The 10579-nt window shown below is 41.4% G+C and overlaps 1 long non-coding RNA gene across 1 annotated transcript; it reads left to right on the forward strand.

Moving 5' to 3' along the window:
• The first annotated feature begins 5542 nt into the window (after window positions 1–5542).
• Window positions 5543–10060, forward strand: LOC149978079 (uncharacterized). The gene is made up of 2 exons (XR_016486728.1): window positions 5543–8364; window positions 8493–10060. It is a non-coding gene; the product is annotated as an uncharacterized LOC149978079 (long non-coding RNA).
• Window positions 10061–10579: the final 519 nt, after the last annotated feature.

Genomic DNA, 10579 nt, shown 5'->3' on the forward strand with positions numbered 1-10579 from the left:
TCAAATATACAGTATAAAACATTCCATTCCAGCTATAGATACTGTATATAGGTTTTTGCAAATGCGCACCTAAAATCGATGAATTAAACATCTAGATACTGTATATAGTGTTTTGCAAATGCACACCTAATATCTATGAATTAAACATCTAAGAACAGTAACGTTTTTACTGAAGGTAAACATTTCTGGTGAAAAAAAAGAAATGTTAAAAATGCGTATATATTGCATTTTGGAAATAAACTGTTCATATATACACGTCTCAGAATTCAGTAATAAAGACTTAAGAAACCTCCAATCTTTCTGTAGGTTTTTGTCAAGAATTTAGACCTAAAAGAGTCTACAGAGTATTGCACTTTTTCTTTCTTTATGATATGTTTGCACATATTCCTTTTGAAGGTTGCATTGCGAGACACATGGAATAATTTGCAAAATGATGTTCACCAAGGGGCTTTTCCAGTTATGATAGGATAATCTCAAACGGATAAACAATATTTTTTGAGTATTGAATATCTTCAGAAAAACATTTTTATACAGACACCGGGAACAATTTAACCAAGATTCGTCTAATATTTTTGACTTTACATGTTCTGGTGATTTTTTTTTAAACATAACATCTAGTTTTAGGACTCATAAACAAATTCCAAGTCTGATTGGTTACTTTTACTTCAGTTTAAGTGCCATTGAGAAGTTAGGGAGAACTCAGAGTAGGATGTCAGGTCTCAATGAGATGCGCAAGGGGTGTTGAAAAACAAAAATGTGTTTTTTTTTTCTACAATTTAAAGTTTTATTAAGTTTTCTTGTTTTTCAATCAACCAACAGAACACATTCCACATTCACAGATGTGACAGGCTTTAAAAAAATAAAAAATAAAAAAATAATAATACTTTTGAAAAAATAAAAATACAATTAAAATGAATGATAAAGTCAAATAAAAGCATTTATTTGTCTTAATCTATATATTTTCCTTGGTACATATATATATATATACATACATACATACATACATACATACATACACACATACATACGCACATATACATACACACACACACACACGCACACGTACTCATAAACTAAATTAAAATAAAAACACACAAAAAAAAAACATAACACTTGCAGCAGCATTATCAAGGTTCTTATCAGCTATTTCAAGCATTCGCTGAGACGACGGGCCAATAATTCGTTTTTAGGTTTTACAGTACCTTACACAACATGTATCTGCACATTTCCCTAGTCACCCTGTTCACTCTGTCCAGTTTGAAATATAGTTGAATAGTGGAGACCAGAGTCTATCAAACTTGGGCTGTCTCTTGTGGAGGTCATAAGTGAGCTTTTCAAGAGGAAGAAAGTCAACAATCTGGTCAATCCACATTTTAAATGTAGGAGGGGTATTAGAGGCCCACAATAGAATAATAAATTTCTTAGCAAAGTATGTAATAGTCATAAGCAAATTTTCTCTGTCAGGATCAAGAACAAAGTCCTGCTGGGCATTAAGAAGATAGATACACAGGGTCATATCAAACTGTACATCTAGTATTTTCTGTGCAGCAGTATGTACAGATTGCCAGAATCTGGAAATCTCCCTACAGCTCCAAAATACATGCATATAGGTTCCACTTTCAGAGGTACATCTTTTACAGTTAGGAGACATATATCTGTTTTCATTCTATGGAGTCTCAAAGGTGTATAATAAAATTTGTACAAAAATGTGTAATTAGATTCTTTCATTTTTACACTGGTAGAGGAGCAGTATACCCTGTCGCAAACCTCCGCCCATAACTCATCACTGATAGTCAGACCAAGGTCCTTTTCCCAGATTATTTTCAAAGGAGTAAAGGAGGAGCTTCCTTTCTCAGAAAGGAGTCTATAGATGTATGATATTTTGCCTTTAATGGATTGTGCTGTGACAAGAAGGGTTTCAACTTCATTCAACTGAGTTCTAAACCTCCTCTTGGAGGTAAATGAAGAAATTACATGTCTAATTTGAAGATATTTAAAAAATGGGATCTTGGCACATCGAATTCACTGCAGAGCTCTTGAAAGGATTTCAGTGTAGTGGTTTTCTGATGAAATAGGTCTGAAAAGGTCCTGATTCCTAGAGTATGCCAAAGATTAAAGTTGGCATCCCTCAGGGCTTTTGGCAAGTCTGGGTTGCCTACTATAGGCGAGTGAGAACATATTTGGGAGGAAATGCCCAGGTATTTCTTACAGTCCCTCCACGCTAGTAGGGTGCTGTAAATCGCAAAGGTTTTGGCTATGTTGCCCACTTCACTAAAGTTATTAATGAATATAATTGAGCTTAAGGGCAATGAACCACAGGATTGGGCTTCTATCTGAATCCACGTTGACTCTTGTCTGTTTGTGATCCATGTTAGCATGTTGCGGATTTGGACAGACCAGTAGTACAGTTGAAGGGAGGGAAGGGCAAGACCACCTTTAGATTCAGGTTTTGATAAAGTGGAAAACTTGATCCTAGGTTTTTTATTGCCCCATATAAATTTGGTGATGCTTTGGTTAGTTGTTTTGAAGAAGGAAACTGGGAGATAGCATGGGAGCATCTGAAATAAGTAGTTTAGTCTAGGGAGGACGTTCATACGGATTACATTAATTCTTCCTACTAAGCTAATTGGGAGGGAGATCCAGGTTTGGAGATCGTTCTTGATTCGATCCAGGAGTGGAAGATAATTTTCCTTAAAAAGGCTATTCAGATCTGGTGTTATGAAGATCCCGAGGTATTGAAACCCGTGTGTTTTCCATTGGAAAGGACAAAGTGTCTTCATAGAGCTGGTGAGTGTAATTTTGAGAGGGCAGACAGTGGATTTGTTAAAATTGATCTTATAACCTGAAAACTTGCCATACTGAGCAATTGTGTCTAAAATGAGAGGGAGGGATTTCTCAGGGTTGGATATGTAGAGCAAGACATCATCCGCGTAAAGCGAAATCTTGTGCTGCAGGCCACCTGCAGAAACACCCATAATACTTGGATTGCTCCTTATCAGCTCTGCCAGAGGCTCCGCCCCCAACAAGTAGAGCAGCGGGGACAGCGAGCACCCTTGTCTTGTGCCCCGTTCCAGAGGGAATCTGTCAGAGTTCAGTCCATTAGTAGTCACCATGGCATTTGGATGAGAGTATAGTGATTTAATCCATTTAATAAAATTTGGGCCCATATTGAACTTTTCTAAGACTGAAAACAGAAAGCTCCACTCCATCCTGTCAAACGCCTTCTCAGCATCCAGTGAAGCCAGCAGGACAGGGGTCTTTTGTGCGTTTACTTGATCAATAATATCAAAAAGACGCCGAATGTTATCAGAAGAGTATCTGTCTCTAATATATCCAGTTTGGTCCGCTTTTATTATTTTGGGAAGAAGAGTGTTTAGTCTTTTGGCGAGCAATTTGGTAATTATTTTATAGTCGAAATCCAACAAGCTTATGGGCCGGAAGGACGAGCAGGATAGGGGGTCCTTGTCCTTTTTTAGCAACACTGTAATGCGAGCTGTGTGCATTGAGTCTGGGAGAACTCCGTTTTTGCAAAAATCCTCCAGCATTGGCATGAAGATAGGGCTGAGCTGGGGCCAAAAAGCTTTGTAGAACTCTCTGGGGAATCCAACTGGGCCTGGGGACTTATTAGGTGGCATGGAGGTAATTGCCTCCAGGATCTCCTCAGGAGTGAAGGGGGAGTTGAGATCTTCCTGGTCGGTCTCTGATAGTTTAGGTAGCGAGATTCCCTCTAGGAAAGAGTGGAGTTCTGCCTCTGTGTGTTTTCTCTCAGAGGTATATAGTTTGCAGTAAAAATCATGAAAAGTTAAATTGATCTTTTTTGGGTCATATGTGACCTCGTCCTCTGCTGTTCGGATAGCCATGATTGTACGCTCTGACTGCTCCTTTTTTAATTGGTGAGCAAGCAATCTACTGGGCCTATTGCTATACTCATGGTATTTCTGTTTAGTAAAGAAAACTTTTTTTTTTATCTCCCGAGTGTAGTCCAAATTCAGTTTGGCTTTGGCTGCTTTAAGATGACTCCAGGAGGTGCTGTCTAGGGATTGTTTATGTATTTTTTCACAGCATTCCAGCTCCCTCTCAAGATCTAGCCTGTGTGCTTCCATTGCTTTTTTCTTAGAGGAAGCATATGCAATTAGATGACCTCTTAGTGTGGCTTTAGCAGCGTCCCACATTGTGGCCGGAGAAACAGGAGAGTCTTTATTGTCTTGTGTGTAGTTGTCTATCCATGTAGTTACCAATGTATGGAACTCGTCATTTGATAGCATGGAGGTGTTGAATTTCCAGCTCTTTGACCTCGGGATGTTTTTGCAGAGGTCAAAGCAGAGGTGGACAAAGGCGTGATCTGAAAGTGCTATGGGTCTGATTGTACATGTGGCTGAATTTATGAAACTCTTTGGGATAAAAATGTAATCTATACGGGAGTAGGTGTTATGGACATTAGAGTAGTATGTATAGTCCATAGATGAGCTATTATTCTCTCTCCAGATATCTATCAGTCCATCTCTTTAGTAAGAGAGTTCAACATCTTTGCAGATCTAGGATTTGTGGTGGGGACTTGAGATGATTTGTCTAGGGTTGGGTTAAGGGTACAATTCAAATCTCCGGCCACCACGCCAAAGGAGACACAATGCTCATTGAACAGGGTTATAATTTTTGACATGAAGGCAGGAGTATCTGTGTTAGGGGCGTATATGTTTAATATAGTAATTGGTTGACCATATAGTGACCCAGTTATCAAAATAAATCTCCACTCCGGATCAGATATGTTTTTGTCAATTATGAATGGAACATTTTTATGGATAAGTATGGCTGTGCCTCTACTGTTTGATTTGAAAGATGAGAAATACACCTGTCCCACCCAAGCTCTGCGGAGTTTGGCATGTTCAGCATCACAGAGGTGTGTCTCTTGTAATAGCGCAATGTCTGCTTTTTCCTTTTTTAGAGCACATAGTATCTTTTTTCGTTTTATTGCATGCCCTAGACCATGGCAGTTCCATGTCAATAGATTTAAGGTACTAGTCATCGTCATCGAGCAGTAATCGAACTTTAGTGCAAGTCATCGCTGGGTAAAAGTGGATAGTAATTACAGCTGCGTTCACATAAAAGGAAAATAAATGGTGTACATAAAATAATAATCTCTGAACACCCCAGCCGAGTTCCCAAACAACTCGACACATCCCGTTGGATCTATTACCCCCCCGCTCAGTCTCAATTCTGTGTTCCGAATAAAACAAAAACCGGGAACAGTTAGCAACGCACAACGTCTCCTTCTCCCCACCAAAGAAATGCCTCATCCTCTCCACCCCGCATTGAGTAAATAACACAGTTGCCCTCGTCCAGACCCCAGTAAAAGAGGGGAGAAAAATAAAAATCAATAGCCCAGCCTACATATGCCTCCCCCAAGGGACATAGGGAACCCCAGGTAATAATAGCAACAACAAAAAAACAGGGAAATAAAAGTAGGCTGAAACATTAGTAGGCCTAGGTTAGGCTATACAGCCCATCCATCTCAGTTAAAGGACAATAAATATAAATTGGACGGCTATAATGACATTTAGGGGGTGGATCTCTGGATATCGGCTATATGTCGTCTTACCTCCTTTAGTAATGGCATTAACCGCATTTAGTCATTGGTCTGTTTCTCATTGGCCAGGATTGTCTTTCAAAAAACGCTTTGCCTCTTCGGGAATTTTGAAGTGTCGCAAGGCTCCTTGGTGAAGAATCCTGAGCTCGTTTGGGTATTTGAATCCCCTGAAGATGCCTCGGTCAATGGAGTATTTCTTCACTTCGTCAAATTCTCGGCGCTTTCGGCGTATTCCAGCTGACAGGTCCTGGTGTAAAGCGAGTTTGGCGTTTCCCACTGTGATGGTGTTGTTTTTCGCCGCCTGTAGGACTCGTTCCTTGTCGGTGAATCTCAGGAAACGTATGGTGATTGGGCGCGCTGGTTGTCTGGCTGCTGGTGGGGGCCTCAGTGCTCGGTGAGCTCTCTCGAGTTCTATGGGCCTGTCGGTGGGCAGGTGGAGCCACTCGGGAAGTTTGTCTTGCAGGTAGCGGATCAGTGACATGTTTCCCTCTTCTTTTTCGCCCAGATTGAATAGAACACAATTATTCCTTCGCCCCCTGTTTTCCAGGTCCTCTGTTTTCTCTTCCAGATGCTCAATTTTCTTTTTAGCATATGCTATTGTTTCCATGGCATCTGTCAATAAGTTTTCCATGGATAGGATTCGCCCCTCTGCCTCGTCCAGGCGCCCCGCGTTTATGGTTATCTTGTTGTTGATGTCAGGCAAAGCGTTTTCCAGGATTGTCACCTTGCCCCCTATTGCACTGAGCTGAGAATTAATGGCATCTAATTTAGTGTTTAGTTCTGTACGTTGGGATCTCAGAAAAGATGTCTTCGACAGAGTGCGAGGTTGGCATTCGTTGTGCCTCGTGGGGGAGCGTGTTCTCTTGCTCCTGGCTAATGGCGCTAGTTTTTTCTGAAGCTAGCTTCTTCTTGGAGGCTTTTTCCATCGCTAATACTCGAGTCCGGGTAAAAATATCACCTGTAGTGTCGCCTTTTGTAGCCGCCATGACTTTTTCTTGCTAAAGCTAAATGAGTGTGAACTTGGAGTGGAGGTAAGATTAGGAATTGGAAACTACTACTCTTAGTTCATGCGGCCATCTCGTTCAAGGGTCACGTGATCCCCCCCAAAAAAATGTGTTTTTAAAGTGAGACCACGGGGTCAACAGTGGACTACCATTCAACAAACAGTCAAAAAGTGCATCTTAGGGCCTCCCGGGTGGCGCAGTGGTTAAGGGCGCTGTACTGCAGCGCCAGCTGTGCCATCAGTGTCTCATCGCGCACCAGCGACTCCTGTGGCGGGCCGGGCGCAGTGCGTGCTTACACAGGTTGCTAGGTGCACGGCGTTTCCTCTGACACATTGGTGCGGCTGGGTTGGATGTGCGCTGTGTTAAGAAGCAGTGCGGCTTTATTGGGTTGTGCATCGGAGGATGCATGGCTTTCAACCTTCGTCGCTCCCGAGCCCGTACGGGAGTTGTAGCGATGAGACAAGATAGTAGCTACTGAAACAATTGGATACCACGAAAAGGGGGGTAAAATTAGATCGAGAAATAGAAAACATCAAATGCAACAAATAAAAGTCATGAAATTCTTGTGAGATCTGATACTACAAGAAAAGACCACCAGATAGTCTAGTAGTTATACAGGCCATGAAGACCACACCTTAGACCACTGATGATTCTTTATCTTTCTCGCTCTACTCCTTCCCTATCACTCTTTCACTGCCCTCATTCCCTCACTCTGTTCACTGATTTCCTCTCTCTCTCTCTCTCAAATCTATCCCTCTTATCTTTCCACCTCCCCACTCTCTTTTTCTTCCCCTCTTTCTCTCCACTTTTTCTCCTTCTTTCTCTCCACCCTTTCTCTCTCCCTCTGTAACTCTCTCTACTCCACCCCCTCTCTTTCCCTGTCTCTACCCCTCCCTCTGTCTCTCTCTCTCTTGCCTCCTTCCCTCCATCCCTATGTCACTGCTGTTTCTACCTTTCCTCTGCAGGGTCCTGTCTGCATTAATGAATTGTTGTTAATTACCTCCTGGGACGTTAGCTTTAAACATAATTATCAGGACATTTAACCAAGGTCAATATGGATGATAAACACTGTTTAATGAATGACTCGGACTAAACCAGCAAAAATAGAGCACATTCCTCTCTCCCTACCCACTACTTCCTCACTAATAATTTGGGTGCGCTGAGACGATATAGATTAGAGGACGGTAAGCCTGTTTTCAGAATTGCAATGCCTTTTAGAAGAATTACGTGCACTGTGAAAAAAAATGTATTTAATCCTGTTACTTATATTTTTAAACCATCTATCTTCAGCTATCATTCTTGTTGACTGTTTTTTTTTTTTACAATTGCTTACGCACTAAAAGTGGTAGTTGAGGCACACTCAGTGAAACCGTTAACTCTTAATGTACCTAATCTTCAGACCAAGTCTGCAAAACTGCAAGCACATTATCTACTTTACAATCAGTTTGCAATTGTAAAATACACTTTTTGCAAAACACCAAACACAGTTCTCTAAATTTGACACATCATTCAAAACTAATAGGTCTTGTGTTTCATTTGGAAAACTGCCATTCCAAATGCCACACTCATTTACCTACACCCAGTGCTCACGTGGGAAAACACTTATAGCTAACTTCTTCACTTAGAAATCAGAGCTTGAGCACTATAAATAGGCTTCAGGTTGGCTGACCATGTGGTCAACTATGGTTTGAGTTTTTAGGGAGGCTTGGCAGAGGGTCCAGCCTAACTTGAGCCTCTACACTGCAGTGTCACCTGGACATTCCGAAATGAGAACAGGTAAGTAAACCTACCCTCTACACCATGCTACTGTACGTACAGCACTGCAGCACCTATAGCACTACAGTAACATTTCATTTCATACTGAAAAATATTACACCCTAACCAGTCGCATCATGTTTTTGCAGAAATGCTAGACGAACCTTCTATGGAGGAAGAAACCGGCTGTTCACAGCAGAGCAGGAACAACACATACAGTGCCTTGCGAAAGTATTCGGCCCCCTTGAACTTTGCGACCTTTTGCCACATTTCAGGCTTCAAACATAAAGATATAAAACTGTATTTTTTTGTGAAGAATCAACAACAAGTGGGACACAATCATGAAGTGGAACGACATTTATTGGATAATTCAAACTTTTTTAACAAATCAAAAACTGAAAAACTGGGCGTGCAAAATTATTCAGCCCCATTACTTTCAGTGCAGCAAACTCTCTCCAGAAGTTCAGTGAGGATCTCTGAATGATCCAATGTTGACCTAAATTACTAATGATGATAAATACAATCCACCTGTGTGTAATCAAGTCTCCGTATAAATGCACCTGCACTGTGATAGTCTCAGAGGTCCGTTAAAAGTGCAGAGAGCATCATGAAGAACAAGGAAAGCACCAGGCAGGTCCGAGATACTGTTGTGAAGAAGTTTAAAGCCGGATTTGGATACAAAAAGATTTCCCAAGCTTTAAACATCCCAAGGAGCACTGTGCAAGCGATAATATTGAAATGGAAGGAGTATCAGACCACTGCAAATCTACCAAGACCTGGCCGTCCCTCTAAACTTTCAGCTCATACAAGGAGAAGACTGATCAGAGATGCAGCCAAGAGGCCCATGATCACTCTGGATGAACTGCAGAGATCTACAGCTGAGGTGGGAGACTCTGTCCATGGGACAACAATCAGTCGTATATTTCACAAATCTGGCCTTTATGGAAGAGTGGCAAGAAGAAAGCCATTTCTTAAAGATATCCATAAAAAGTGTTGTTTAAAGTTTGCCACAAGCCACCTGGGAGACACACCAAACATGTGGAAGAAGGTGCTCTGGTCAGATGAAACCAAAATTGAACTTTTTGGCAATAATGCAAAACGTTACCCTAACCCTAAAAGCAACACAGCTGAACACACCATCCCCACTGTCAAACATGGTGGTGGCAGCATCATGGTTTGGGCCTGCTTTTCTTCAGCAGGGACAGGGAAGATGGTTAAAATTGATGGGAAGATGGATGGAGCCAAATACAGGATCATTCTGGAAGAAAACCTGATGTGGTCTGCAAAAGACCTGAGACTGGGACGGAGATTTGTCTTCCAACAAGACAATGATCCAAAACATAAAGCAAAATCTACAATGGAATGGTTAAAAAATAAACATATCCAGGTTTTAGAATGGCCAAGTCAAAGTCCAGACCTGAATCCAATCGAGAATCTGTGGAAAGACCTGAAAACTGCTGTTCACAAATGCTCTCCATCCAACCACACTGAGCTCGAGCTGTTTTGCAAGGAGGAATGGGGAAAAAATTTCAGTCTCTCGATGTGCAAAACTGATAGAGACATACCCCAAGCGACTTACAGCTGTAATCACAGCAAAAGGTGGCGCTACAAAGTATTACCTTAAGGGGGCTGAATAATTTTGCACGCCCAATTTTTCAGTTTTTGTTTTGTTAAAAAAGTTTGAAATATCCAATAAATGTCGTTCCACTTCATGATTGTGTCCCACATGTTGTTAATTCTTCACAAAAAATACAGTTTTATATCTTTGTGTTTGAAGCCTGAAATGTGGCAAAAGGTCACAAAGTTCAAGGGGGCTGAATACTTTCGCAAGGCACTGTAGCGATTATGGTCATTTCAAACAACAGCATACGTTTACGACAACTGCAACACATTCACTGACAACACAACATTCAGTAACATAAATAGGGTGAGTTTATCCGTGAGTTTATCCGCACTTGGCCGTCTCCTGAAACCATTGTTCCTGTTCCCAAGAAAGCTAAAGTAACTGAGCTAAACGACTACCGCCCCGTAGCACTCACTTCCGTCATCATGAAGTGCTTTGAGAGACTAGTCAAGGACCATATCACCTCCACCCTACCTGACACCCTAGACCCATTCCAATTTGCTTACCGCCCAAATAGGTCCACAGACGATGCAATCTCAACCACACTGCCCTAACCCATCTGGACAAAAGGAATACCTATGTCAGAATGCTGTTCATTGACTACAGCTCAGC

The sequence above is a fragment of the Oncorhynchus mykiss genome, chromosome 15 (genome assembly GCF_057628025.1).
Source record: "Oncorhynchus mykiss isolate SJ-2025 chromosome 15, ASM5762802v1, whole genome shotgun sequence".
NCBI lineage: Eukaryota > Metazoa > Chordata > Actinopteri > Salmoniformes > Salmonidae > Oncorhynchus > Oncorhynchus mykiss.